The sequence below is a fragment of the Acyrthosiphon pisum genome, chromosome A1 (assembly GCF_005508785.2).
Source record: "Acyrthosiphon pisum isolate AL4f chromosome A1, pea_aphid_22Mar2018_4r6ur, whole genome shotgun sequence".
NCBI classification, from domain to species: domain Eukaryota; kingdom Metazoa; phylum Arthropoda; class Insecta; order Hemiptera; family Aphididae; genus Acyrthosiphon; species Acyrthosiphon pisum.
Window position 1 is genome coordinate 15,105,261 of NC_042494.1, and position 15,205 is coordinate 15,120,465.

At 38.9% G+C, this 15,205-nt stretch overlaps 1 protein-coding gene across 4 annotated transcripts in view; it reads left to right on the forward strand.

Annotated features, from left to right (window-relative positions):
• The window catches only part of LOC100160397 (homeobox protein prospero), a 51,416-nt gene that overhangs the window by 21,810 nt on the left and 14,401 nt on the right, over positions 1 to 15,205 (forward strand). Inside the window, exon 1 of one of the 4 annotated variants that reach the window (XM_029486721.1) lies at positions 7,257 to 10,951. The exons of the other annotated variants lie outside the window; for them this stretch is intronic. The gene's annotated coding sequence lies outside the window, so the exon portion shown is untranslated. Of the gene's footprint in view, positions 1 to 7,256; positions 10,952 to 15,205 lie in introns of those variants that run through there. 4 annotated transcript variants of the gene reach the window in all.

Sequence of the window (15,205 nt, forward strand, 5' to 3'; positions counted from 1 at the left end):
ATGTCGACGTGAAATATTCAAATATACACAATATATATATAAACACACACAGTATACAGACTCGGCTCAATCCTCTCCCCTCCTCTTCTCCTCCTACCCGTCCAGTTTCCGGATACATCAATAGCGTTATAATAATAATAATAATAATAATAATAGTTTGCGTATAGACACGACGATATTATACTCTTCTGCTGCGGGCACATTCTTTTAATTTAATATTTTTACATTATTTGTTTAGTACACCTTATACGTTTAACTGCGGATAAGAAGTTATACAATTAGTCTATATTACCTATACTATCATCGAGTGGCGTGCACCGTACATATTCGGTGCTTATATCATAATATTTCGTATATAGATACCTATAGATGGCCGCTCGTTTATTTCGTTTACCTACATTATATTATTATTACGGTTTGTCGGTGTCATTATCGCGTTTCCTGCGACGGACTGTCAAACGAAACGGGATGGGAAATTAATTACGGGGTGTATCTTGATGGAATATTATTGTTGTTTCGTAACCACGTTCAATGATACAACCGGAACCGCGTCTTCTTATGGTCTGTTGGCCACTCGTGATACCCGCTCGTCAGCGTGTGTGTATTGCGGAGTCAGAGTGTCGCCTACACGGTGGTGTGTGTGTCTTGTGCCCGACGCGTGTCCCGCCGGAAATTAAAACGTGTAATTTCGTAGTCGTAAACGTCCGTAGCGCGTGCGCCCAACGATCGACGAGATATTATACCGGGCCGAGGCACAAGCCGCAGTCATGTAAAAAATTGCTTTCCAACGGGACGCGTAGGCCGATGAATGCCGAATTACACGGTGTACCCTAATGACTTCGAGTGTCGTCGGCCGTCTGCATTACGATGATGGGTCGGGACAGGGATAAACGCATTTCATCGCGTCCCCGTAAATGTAAATAACAAAACACAAAAACCACAACAATATGACGTGTTTCTGTATATTCGATGGTATAGAAATAATAGTAACAAAATAATATATTAAAATAATGTGCACAACAGCGCGATCGGCGGCGGTCACTCGGTAAACGACGGTTTCCGAGCCGCCCGAGGCAACAATTAGTCGGCGCGGCGTAGGTACATCGTCTCGCGGATATTATTGAAGAGGGTCGTTATATTATTGCGCGACGCGCCAAAGACGGAGAACGAAATTTGTTTGATCTGTGGCCGACCACCGGAGTCCCATTGTTATTTGTTTATTAATTACGTCGTCTTCTTTTCATTTGTATGATGTGCAGCTCGTAGAATATAATGTATAACAATATAATAAATTACGTTTATTCAACTCTGGTGCAAATAAGTAAAAATTGAGAGACGGCGACGGTAAACTCGGTACGACAACTGAAGCGCGTGTGTGTATGTATTTTTGCACCGCGTTTTGTCGTTAGCACGCGTCATATTGTGTTTCCATTAGAATTTAATATGAACGAGGGGTTAACATAATTTGTGTCCCGGCTCCCGAGCGGAAGAAACCTGCATGCCCGAAACCGTTTTGCGAAGGTTTATCGACTGCAGCAATTCTCTCGTTTATATACCTACGAAATGATTCGATGATAAACGTACTCTCGAGTTCGGTACCTATAGAATACCCCGACCATTATATAATAGGTAGTATAAGTATTTAGTATATTATGATGGACTCGGAATCGACGGTCGCGAAATGCGCATAACTAGTCGCACCAGCAAAAAAAGACATTTAAAATGCTATTTTCAAATGATATTTGAAATGCCGGGAGTCGAGTCTTCGACGGGCGTACCTATATAATATATTATATTATATTATGTTTGCAAGCGAGGGGACAGCGACGAAATGTATAATTACGCGCGCGCCGTACGCCGTGAAATCCAATCTTGAATAGAAAAACACACCGCGTGTTCTGGACGAAATAAAATGTATAAGACCCCTCCCCGCACGTATATTTCCATTGTACTTAAGCAGATCGTAAATGTACACACACATACGCGGGGAATAATGCTGCTGCAGAGTCTAGCCACCGCTGCCCTTTTTGTTTATAGCACCTATATATATATGCATCTAGAAAACCGTTAAAAGGTCTTTGTTTGCTCCGGGTTAGGGGACCATACGGTTCTATTTTCGCTCCCTTCTCGCACTCCCTCTACGATCCGAACCGGTTGTTCGGCAAAAGATATACTATCCACGTGCCTTACGCGTGCCCCCAAAACTCACCCCCTGTGACGTCAAATCTTTTTTTTCCTCTCTCTGTCTCTCAAAAACACCCGGTCGGTCTTGCAGTGACGTCATTTATAAAATGGGTGCCGTGCGGTCTGCAGGTCACCATAGGATTTCGGAATTATTATTTTATTATTATCAGCAAACATTGTTGTACGCACAAACACACACTGTATATAAATAGGTATAGCTGCTTCAGTTATTTTTCGCGCGCGCACGCGCCCTTTACCTCGCCTCTTTATATTATAATTGTGTATACGACTCGGTCGATTTCTGCAGTGCACCCGGCACCGCAACCCTTTTACTATATTGTATACTTGGGATATTTGCTAGAAAATTACCGCGGCGACCGGTGTGTGTTTGAGGAGACAGAGGGGCATGGCGACGAATCATGTACGCAAGCTGCAGCGCACCGCCAACAACCAGGTGGTTTTAGTTTTTTCCAAGGGTGGGCACGTGGACGCGCGCGTTGTATGTAAAGGTGCCAATTCCGAACTTGTAGGGAGTTTCGCCACCATCTGCTGTCTATCTGTCTAATCGGAACTGTCCATTGACTCGCCGCCACGCAGCAGCAGCCGCAGCAGCCGTCGTCAATCTTATCCTTTCCTCCCGCGACGGCCGGCGTAATATTCACCATGAAATCCTAGTTGGAAAACGACGAGCCGACGACTATTCGAAAACTGCATTAGGCTCATGTGGATAAGTGAAGATAAATAAATTGTGATACTTTTAATCGAATTTACGTATTACAATAATAACTGTCGCTGGGCGTAGATCGTTGTAATACGACTTTATATAATATTATAACAATATAATATCACAACGTGTTTAGATTAAAGTATGTAAATTTTACGACGGATTAATCGGTGTCAAAAAAAATCGGTTGCCGTCGCGAAGGGGGAAAATGTAGAGTAGGTCGTCTTGCACTATGAGAGAGGAGGACAAAAATCCTCAAGACTGCCATTTAACAATATAATAATGACGTCACGAATGTTCCTTCGACTACGTCAAAACCGGTCTGCACAGCTGGTCTGTTTCTTAATCCACCGAATCGCGTTCTTTCTTCATTCATGGTGTACAGCACACATGTACACACATGTTTTTACTACAATATAATAACAATATGTAAGTGTAAGAGTAGGGATCTTGGGAGGAAACTCAAGGTCGTCACGTGTGCGCGGTGCACCCTGTCTGCATTCATTCATTTTACACGAGGAGTACGACTACGACGACGACGGTGTACCTACATCTATTCAATAAGGTGTAGAGGCGCCGGAACGGTTTTTGAACTAAGGGGGCGGGCAGAACCTTTTGTTTCTCGATACCTGCGGGTGACGACGAAAAGGCAACCTGATTTCTTTTACGAGCTAAAAGCACGTAAGAAAGTAATAGTATCTTACTTTCTTACATTTATTAAGATAAAATACTTATATTTTTGGGAACTTAACTATAAACCACATCCAGACGGCAAACAATAAACGATTTTTAAATAATTATTTTAGTAATAAAATAAAATTGGTAATTAATTTTTTACTCGAAAGTCATTTGAAGACATTGAACTTGTAAGACATTTTGTTTTTTCTTATAATTATAATTTCTTATCGTTAAGAAACTATTTAGTTTAAAATAATATTGTAAATGAATAGAGTTACATCACATATATTAAAATACATAATAATTATATATTAAATGCAAACACTGTACACATATGAGTTTTTGACATATAATACCTTTATATCTAAATTGTAAATTAGGAATTATTTGTATTGATAGGTAAAACCAATAATATAAATACACATTAATTTTCAAATCTACGACCACAGTTTTTTCCGCCAACAAATATTTACTAATATTTTATGCATTATTTTATTGACTTAGAATTTTTGCTAAATTTTTAATTTTATAGTTATTTTTTCCTTTTATTACACAGTTTAATTAAGTGATTTTATATTATATATAGGCTATTATGTAAAGAATCTCTATTGAAGATTGCACATAATAAAAAATATAAAAATTTATTTAAAAACCTAAGTGATTTCACATATATTAGTTAGGTAACTCAGCAATAGAGATTTTTTACAATTAACCTATATAATATAAAATTGCTTAATTAAACTATGTGAAAAACTTTTAGTTAGCGTTATTTTACTTTATCGTATTTTATCGCATATCATTTTGTTCATATTTTGTTCATGCACACTTCTTTTCTGCGTCTCTTCGAAGGCCGGTGGATGGTTTTTCTCATTTTCGCAGAAATGGTCTCCGTCTTTTAGCATTTATTCTGTCTGCATATAATATAATATAATATTGAGACGTCTCCTCGAGACCCCGGAGTGTCGTATTAACGACCGTCTCGCTTGTGCAGTGCAGTACAACATTTATCGCGGACACCGCTTGACCTCTCTCTCACTTTATAATATATTATATTATATTATATTATATTGTTATATCGGGCGACGGACATGTAAGCACGATACACGATACATATATGAGTGGGTGAGTGGATGTGTATCGTGTACCTATGTGCAGTGTGTGTTTGTATAACGTCCGCGTGCGGATTCTTCTCGTATAATATAGGTTCCTATATAATAATAATATGTACGTTGTCGTAATGCCATTATAATCCTCGACGATTTATTGCGGTCTATCAATATACGTGTTATGCCTTATACCTGCCTCGGCAGTTATTGCGTACGTATATATATATAGGTTCGCACTCGTATACGCGTTATTGTATTACAGTCAGCCAAAACATAAATGTAAAGACACGTTTTTTTTTCTTTTGCCTCCGCCTTTACTATTATTGTTATTTTATATTGTCGTCCCGTGTCCGTAACAAGCGTTTAACAAGCAATCCGCACAATGGCGAACGCGCGCGTATACCATCAAGCGGACGACAAACGCGGGTGCTAAAATAAATTACGCGATCGTGATAAATGCCGCCCCGACGACAGGGACGTTTCTTTTTTTTTATTACTATTTAAAGAATTCGGCCGAATGGCTCAGCACGTGCGCTTTGTGGCCGCACATAAGTATTATGTATGTACGTTCGCCGCCGGCGATTATTGTCATGGTATAGGTATTATTACGCGTAACATGTATTATAAACACCCAAGACTCGCGTTTATTATATTATATTATATTATTATATTATTATTATACTTGGACTTGTCGTCAAACAGGCGTTACCGGTCACTCGTGTGCGCGCGCGGGTAATAACAACAACTCGCACCCCCAATAGAGTTATTTACCCGACCGGTAGACGTAAATGTTATATTTTGTTCACGAGTTTTTCCGGATGTCTTTAGAAAAACATACTGCGTATTTCTGGATAAATCCATAAACGTCCTCATGATTATTACAATGGAAGCCAATAAATTTACTCGGGCGACGTGTTCGCCGAAAAAGTTACGTCTTATATTATTATATAGCTCTGACGATATACAATTAATCGCAATGCCGCCAAGTGGTTTTTCGAAAAAACCGATTTTCGGCAAATATATTTTTCAAACGATGTTTTTGTGTTGCGCAAATTGCGAATGTGATACATTCAAATAATACGATATTGTTTACGGAAGGACGTCGAAGGCCTGCCAATAAATCGCTCTGCGAAATGATATGTGGTACAACGATTTCGACGATATCAATCTGTCATGAGTATTGTTCGTGGTATATGTACAGGTACTAATAAATAATAATATATCACAATAAATACATAATATTATTATAAGTACCTACTTCGTGGCACGGCAAACGGAAATACGGTCCGGTAGTTGTTTTCCGTAAAATTCTCAAATCTATTCGGAATAAGTAAATTTGCGTACCGCCAAACACGACTCTACGATTGCGTGACGTGATAACACAACAAATAGTATTACTTGTCTCTTCGGCCGATCGCCGTAATTATAATAATATAATACAAAAAAAAATTCGCATCGCACAGGTACACACGCGATAACTATATCGGCGCAGTAACTGCGATCTCGATTTTCAATTCCTTTTTCGATCTGTCAAAAACCACACCATATCACACGTGCAGGAGGCGACTTCATGCATAGTTGCAGATGATTTTTTTCGTAATAATGATAATATAAACGATAGTCATCGTAGATTATAATATATATTATGTACATTACACACATTTGATTATTTCAAATACCTCGTTGTATACATTTTTATTATCAAGTCTGTTAGTTTATTGTTAACTCCTCGCCGTCGCTGAACCATTGCAGCCGTTTGTGTGTGTTAGTGTGCTTGCGCGCGCGCTAGATGGTATTATAATTAGCCTACAGGAACTGATGAATATAATAAGGACACGCAGCCGGAGGTGTGTTTCCGTTTCGGTACCGCATCCGTGTATAATCGGTATATTACGTCGGAGAGAGAAAAAAATATATAATAAAAAAGATCGTGCGGTACTTTTCGGTATATAATAAATATACGTACCTACATTATACGTATATATATATGGATTGTGGCGCGGAAGGGGTCTGGCGGAGACGCGAAGTTCGGAGGCGGCAGCGACGGGGCCGGGCCCGATGATTACGCGTGTGGTCAGCGGTCCTTGAATCCTTTGCGCGGTTTCCGGTGCGGACACAAAAAACGGAAGTAGAATACGCTGGCCTGAGTAAATAGTGCTGTGTATATAATATATATAGAAGTGTCGTCTGATTGGCAGAACGACACAATCGGCAAGCACACACACACACGAGCGATTGCGGAAAGAATTTCAGGAAACCCGAGGTCATGTCCGCCTATATATACGCAACTCGATTGAAAAGTTCCTCGTGTGCCTTACCTGTGGCAGCCCCGGTCGTGTACTATATACGAATAGACCGGGCTCCATTGTTCGTTCGTTAGAAAACCAGCTCGTGTAGTTATAGGACGGTGACGACATTTGTTTAAAAGAAACAAGTGACACTTATTAACGACCGCCGTCGCCGCTGCCATGTATAATTATTCGTTTAATTACGGGAATTGACTCGTAGCAGTGTATTGTAAAAAAAAAAAAATAATAATAATATTTATAATAACAATAAATAGATAAATGTAACGAAAAGAGAAAAATCTACATTATTAGCTATATATATTATATATGTGTAAAGGCGTTCGACAAAGTTGCCGTGGGAAAGAAATCCATATTTTCTCAACCACGCGTATATACGCTTGTGAGCATTCAAAAAAATTATTACGAAAAATCGTCGTCGAAAAGTATGCGATATTATTTGTCTCCTTCGCATACAGGTTAGAGGTAGACGATATTTTACTATACTTATTGATCTTACGCGAGAATTTCTGAAGACACTCTTTCTCACGTTTTGTATAGGGATATATTATATATACAGTAGTCCATTTACACATATATACATTTGTATACGGTCTTGCAAGGATTCTCTTTATGCGAATTTTTTTTTTCCATTATGTGGAAATGAACAATTCAATACGCGCACGTCGTAGTCTCGTCGGCCGGTGTTTGTTGGAGTTGGACATGGCCAAATCGTCGATCGGAAGCGTCGATATACATATATACACGCATATTATAATAATATATATATTATATTGTTATCGTAGTTCGTGGGTGGAGTGCGAGTGCCTTTTCAGCAGTGCGTTTTGTTCGCTAAACCCTTTTCGCGTGCACCCGTTCTGGCCCGAAAACCGGAGCAGATGTGTCACCCCGACACTTGCAGATGTCTTGAAGACACCTCACCGTCGGGTTGCAAACAACATCTTATATAGCACCCGCAAAATCGATATCGTGGCGAAACAGAATAAAAGGGTTTTTAAGCACATACATATATATAGTGTCGGGCGAACCTCTTTTCGGGTCGTTGTACCCGTATTATTTTCCACAGGTCATTATATTGTGAATGTGTGTGTTCGGCGACGACTACGGCGACGACGACGAAGTGTAGGTACGGGATATTGTTTTTTGACCCACGGGGGTGCCTCCAAAGAAAGGGTGTGTGCGATATTCGTAAAATAATAATATATTATAATATGTGTGTGTGTATATATATGCGTACGAGTAGTCCGCATCTGCCTTCCCGAACGCGGCAGATGTCTTTTATAGAAACCGGCACACGCGCGTCATGACGGTATTTTTTCTACATAACATAATGATACGTGCGCGTCTATACCAATGTAATATACATACCGCACACCACCGTATAACCGGTAATTACTCTTCATAATATAACACCTTTACGTTTACGTTTATTGAAAGCGGCCCGGCGCCCAAAAGCGTTCGGTAGATATTCTATATAGCCGCGAACGGTACATAGAATATTCGACGATACCTTATAACAATCTATGTATAATAGCAGACCACCAACCCAACGCGATCGTCGATTATAAACAAACGATAATATTATACCGAGCGCAACAAGACGCGATGAGTAGCTTTGTACGTGAAACGTTTGATATAATATTTTATCGTCTCTGGATCGCGGCGGCGGCGGCGGGTTACACGAAATTTATTGTCCCGTAAAATCGCCGTGGACGACCGCGGCGCATCTCCGCCGGCTAGCTGCAGTATAACAACATAATAAAATATTATACAATATAAATATAGATGATTACGGGCAGGGAGCACTACCGCCGCACAATAGCGATCCATCATGCGAAGCTCGAGTGTCCGACATTGATCTACTTTGATATAGTTTTTTATTTTTAAGTTTATCGGTCTCGCAGATGCGCGCGCTAGCGCGTTATTGTTCGCGTGAATACTCGCCGCTCAATGGTCGCGTGTCGGTCGGGGAAAAAAAAATGAGATCGAATCAAGTTTAAGGGCAGATGTCTGCTGGGCCACCACCATCGCCGACGGCTGCTGCTGGTGGTATATATAAGGGATGTAAGTTAGTAGGGCATGACGTCACCCCTAGTGCAGCAGCATAAACGCGGACGCGGCGACGTCAGACAAATAATAGTAAAATAAAAACGAAAAAAAAGAAAGGCTAAATTCGACGGGGTCCTTAATGAAACGGCTCGCGTAAGGGGTGTGCGGTGCAGAAAGCCCCGCCGAGAGTTGTATGTACGTATATAATATACAGGCGAACTAGTCGTGGCGCGCGTCACACACAAAAGAACCCAACACAATATTTCTTCTCCCTCGTCCCGTGATTTCGGGAGGGTTCCCCAAAACTGGTCTCGTCACCCTCCTCTCCGTCCTCCAAGATGGAAATTTGCAACTTTTAAGCGCTCGTATATACATGCGTGTTGGGGTCCGTCTGTCGACTTATATATATATATTATATATATACATATACATAAATAGTCAAGCATTCAAGAGTTGCAGCTGCCCCGACGTGCGTGTGTCATTCCCCCCAAAACGCGTCTACTATATATTTACTACTATACTAATACTTTACTACTAATAATACTACTACTACGTACCTACTAAATTTCTGCGGCACTCATTGCATAAAAACCATAATATTCATTTACGCTGGGTAGGTATTATACATATTTTTTATTAGATATATAATATATACATGCGATGACGTCGGCTCACCGAAATCCTGCAGACGTGGAGTAATGAGGTGGTAAGAAGGGGGAGGGTTAAAAACTAGTACTTTTCACAGTATCCACGGCATAGACTTCTCATTTTACTGCGAATATGCTTTTATTATAGATATTATTACATATTAGACACTCAGAATATAATATAATATATATATATGTAGACTGGAGTACATGATGACATTTAATCAGTGGCGTGGTGACTGCAGCGTTGTAATATTTATTGTTTGGGCGAAACGTTCTTCATTTTTAGTGCTTGCCCACCTCTGCACTGTTCGAAAATTTATAATGTGTAATTTAATACGTTGTATATATTTTAACACTTAGGTATTTAACGACTTAACTTTCTCACCATGATGATTACAATTCTAAGTTTTTATCAGGATATTTTAAGAGATTTCAATTCGATTTGCCCCCTAAAAATGGTATGACATAAAGCGATCTTACTGGGTCTCGAAAATACGACAATTGTAGAGATGTGACGTCGGGTTGGTGCAGTAACGCGTTGTAATGTACATACTATTATGTACATTGTAAATTCATCTGGCTAATATGCCAGTGAAGGAAATCAGAGTCGGGTGAGACGACCCGACGGAGAGGATAGAGCGTTAAACGAAAGTTTCCGCGTTCTGTGATTGATTGTTTCAACGCGCCGAGCGTTTATCACCGTACGCATATTAATATAATAATAATAATAATAATAATAACAACTACGTACGTATATTTAAGAACGGTTAGCGGCGCGCGCGCGCGCCCGCGTAATGAGGAAATGACAAGGAAACGGCGTACGTATATAGTGGCGACCCCGAGTCGGGGTCCTGTGTGATATCGCTTAGACCTGCTCTCTATGCATATACCTATATATGTATTTGACGACGATAGTAATAATCGAAAATAATATGTGTGCGTGTGTATATGGGAAAAAGATGAGGACCGGACAGAGCTAGTTGACGACCGCGGTGACAAAAACTATACGGCGCGCGCGCGACTTGCAAGCGCACATAATAATAATATTTTATTAGCATATATTATTACATGTTGACGACACGTCGCAGTGTTATATGCAGGCTACTTCTGTTTGTGTGTGGTTTATTATAGAGAAACGAAAACGCCAGACACACAGCACACTACGCGTATAAATGTAGGCGATATTATATGTGTCGATCGCCACTGCGGTTCGCGGGGGAGACGGAACATCTCGACGATCGTCGTTTAGCGGAAGTAGGTATATATTATTAACATATAACATTATCATAATTAATAGCATAATATTACCCTATTCTACCACCATCCGACTCGTTATGAATAATACCAAGGGAAAGTAATATAGGGGAAGTACCCCTATATGTTGTACACCACGTGATAGATCGCGATAGGTCCCTAAATATTTATGCCAATTATTATTTCGGCGTTTTATTATTGAGGTATTTTACAACTCGTGTACCTAAATCCTTATAGACAGTTTATTCATTTTAAATATTATTCCTATGCGTCGTGTAATTATTTTCGTTGCAACATAATATACTATTTAATTATACATTTCCTCTACAGACGTTGAAAATCAATCCTTCACTTTTACAACGTAAACCTTATACATTATTAAAACCTGAGGTAATTTCAAACTATAGGTATATCTGAAACTCTAACCGATTGGCATTATTTTTTTAAACGCATAATGAGAAAATAATGTTGTTATAGATTTCGATATGTATTACAGCAGCTATGTGTGTTCGTCACAAATCTCTCCGGTCTGTGCTATGTTATTTTATTTATTTTATTTTAATTATAAACGCCAAAGGGCATAGGTTATAATATATTATATAGCATCATGAACAATGATTTATTATCGATACCGATCGATAGAGAATTTGTGCAAGTTTTTTGTTAAATGTTATTGGATTATTTTAACCCCCCAAATATAAAAAAAAATACGTGTATTCCGAGGCCTATCGCAAAGGGCGTATACTACTTACATTATTTCATAAACGAAATCTTTACACCCCTGGGGAAAAATGTATATGCTATAATAATAATAATAATAAAAGTAATACGACGGGAAAAAAGAAAAACAATGACGTTCCAAAGTTTGCACCACCGCCACTGCCACCATCACCACCACTGCTGCTATACCGATACACTGCACTTTGAATAGTATTTACTGACCTGCCTTAACTGGGTGAACATTTCATAATATACGCGCAATCGTTTCTGACAAAAGTTTTTCCGCCCGTCATCAGTTCACCGCCAGCCCTGTGGGTGGACTTCGGAGAGCGGATGACGAACAAAAAAATTGTTTTATACGTATTTCATATTTTCTTTCTTTATATATTTGTATGCATATATACATTTTTAAAAAAAAATCACTAAAACGCGACGCAAACGACAACGGCGGTGAGATTGGTAGTGGTGGTGGTGTTGGTGGTTGGTGGTGAGAGAGGGTGAGGAGAGGGCAAAAGTCCACGAGAAGTAAGACATTACACGGGTAGTTTTCCGTCTCCGTTGCGCGTACGCAAGTACTTATAATCAACGGGGTGAATCGAAAAGAGGGCGAAAAACAAGTTCAAGAAGAGAGGACGAGGATGGAATAAAAAAAAAGTAAAAAAAAAACCAGAGCCTCTTTTTATAATTACAACACAACCCCTTCTTTTCCTTTGACTTGTGCTTTGCATTCTCGTCGTCGTCGTCGTCGTCGCCGTCGTCATCGTCATTAATCCGCAATTCATACACCGTTCTGTTTCTTAAGGCCGTGGTGTAATAATTATCCGGCATTAATATTACACTATATTATATTATACTGCAGCAGCGCGTGGCTGTTGTCGGAGAAAAAAATTATAATTTCAAAAAAATAATCAACTTTATAATATATCGTCGTAATGATAATATTTATACCTTGCGCTGCAAGCTCTCTCAAACGAACCATCACGTCATCACCACCTCCATCGATGGGGTTTCGATAAATTCTCTTTCGTTCGTCGTTAATTTTAAATTTTATTATAACACGTGTCGATTGTTCTATTGTCACGTTTCACAACTGTTATTTTTGAATTATTTCATTAACCAATTTAACTAATTGAATTTTCATGTTATAGCATATAATATAACATTCCTCAGCCCGGCTTAGGGTACATCGTACATATCATACTATTATAACATATAATATTTTATAACGTTACTATCTTGAAATTGTTATTTTTTTTTGATAAAAACTTAAAACAAATTATTCAATCAATAATTTTTATTTTACTATTTCAAATTAAAATTCCAAAAAGAAGCACGTGGTTACTCTTAAATTCTAACTACAAAATGACCAAAATGTCACCGGTCGTAAACTTACGACAGTTCCATATGGCGGCGATGTCAATTGTTGTAAAAGGAGTTTGTCGATCTATTCGCGCGTCTGTCCACCACGGCTCGAATAAAATATACGATAATTGGTAACAGACGTTGCACGCGTTTACGTCATCCTCATTCCCGCGCGCGGTGGCCTGACTATAGTTTAATATATTTATAACGACAATAAATGAAAAATGAAACCAAATAAAACTTTTGCTCGGCGTATAAGCTGGCGTATCTATACGTTTACACACACAATATATATATATAATACGCGATGGTACACTAGTCGACTTAAAGGAAGCGTGGAATATCAATTTACTCATTCCCACATCAGTTAAAAACAATGCTATTGATCTTACACGCATTAGACGGTTTTTTTAGGACCGCTCCAAGCGCGTTAATTGAGTGGTCACAACAAGTAGGAGTGTTGTAGTACACGTATAATATTATACAGTAGTTACGCGGTATATAATATTATTATGGTGTCATAGTGCAACGACTTATATATTATTAATATTATTTGTGCATATACGCGCCCACTAAAATATACTGTTTAATGTTTTCTCACACGGTTTTGACCAGGTTGATCGGTGCAAAGCGCTATTACCTACCTATAATATAATATCCGATATCGTAGTAGAATAACACACGTGAACAGAAGTGGTAATTTTAGTATTTTAATTTTTTCACGTTCCCGCGGAACGACTACGATGACATGTGTGTGTGTATAATGTGTATACTACAACGGTTATCCGTCGTTGCCATGGACACACATGCGCACACTGTGAGAATTCAGTTTTTAAAATACGTTCCGTTGTTCCGTTGTTATCCAGAATCCAATCTAATAAGAGTCCCACCAATAAGGCACCCCGCCCCCGACAGAGTAACGAATTCTAATTTATTTGCGTGAATATATTTTTACTGTGGCGTATAAAATGTAGGATATTATTACGCGTCGCGTCCGTCTCCACTGTCAATTATCTACTTCCTTCCTGGTCGGAATATATACACGCAGCCATATGTTACCTGTGTGGACCAAACTCTCCCTTATCGACAGACCGTATCGGTCCATGTCCGTGTGTGTGTGTATGTGTGTGTGTTTGGTCATTGACTACTACCGGAACTTTCCGGACAAAAGAGTATTGCGCGTAGAGTAATTTCAGTCGTGTGTTTTTTATTTTTCACCCAAACAATAAACATTGAAAAAATTAATAAATAAATGAAATAAAAAAAAATAAATAAAAAGGTAAGGCTCCGTCCTAACAACGTAAAGTTTGTGAATTATCCCTTGAAGCATGAATATACACACACACACATCTATAGGTATATATAACATAATACACGACGTGAAGGGCAATACCACCGACCATTGTGCATATTATTATATTTTTATAAAAATAAATAAAATATTATATGTACCTACATTATATATAGACAAGATAATCATCAAAGCGCTCTCCGCGGGTGCATATACATATTATATTATATACAATGTATATCAGCTATCGAATAGAAGGTATATATTATAATATTATTATTATTGTTGTTGTTCTTGGTCGTTTTTTGTTTTATTATTGTTATACGGTCGTTTATATTATATATTATATTATATTCCACGGCATTCCCTCCGACTACGACGACGATGGTCGGGTCGAAGTGCGTGCGCGCGGGCGAGAGGAGAGCAACAGTTGCATTTTAATTAATACACCATGATTCAGCAACAGCAGCAAACCGCGACCAGCATCACGTCATGATATGTGCGCCGGCGAATAATCTATTTCGTGGGGGCTCATTCGCAAGATGTGCAAATAGGCTCAAAACGTGTATATAATACGTTAGTGTTATATTGATCGTAACGTGTTGTCGGTCTGTGATGTGAGTAAGACTGTTGTAACGGAAGACAATAGAAGTCGATTGATCGCCAATAAATGATAAAAAACAAAAAAACCCGAAAATTGAATGCTTACAAAATGTGCGACCCGCGCGGTGTACCGGTGTAACGGGTTTAATGATTTGGCAAAAAATAAATCGATCTCATAAGACCCTTTCGCGTCTCACATGACTACGTCTCCTGCAACACGCTGCAAATCTCCGTTATGTTGTGTTTTATATAATAATAATATTATATACGTATATATA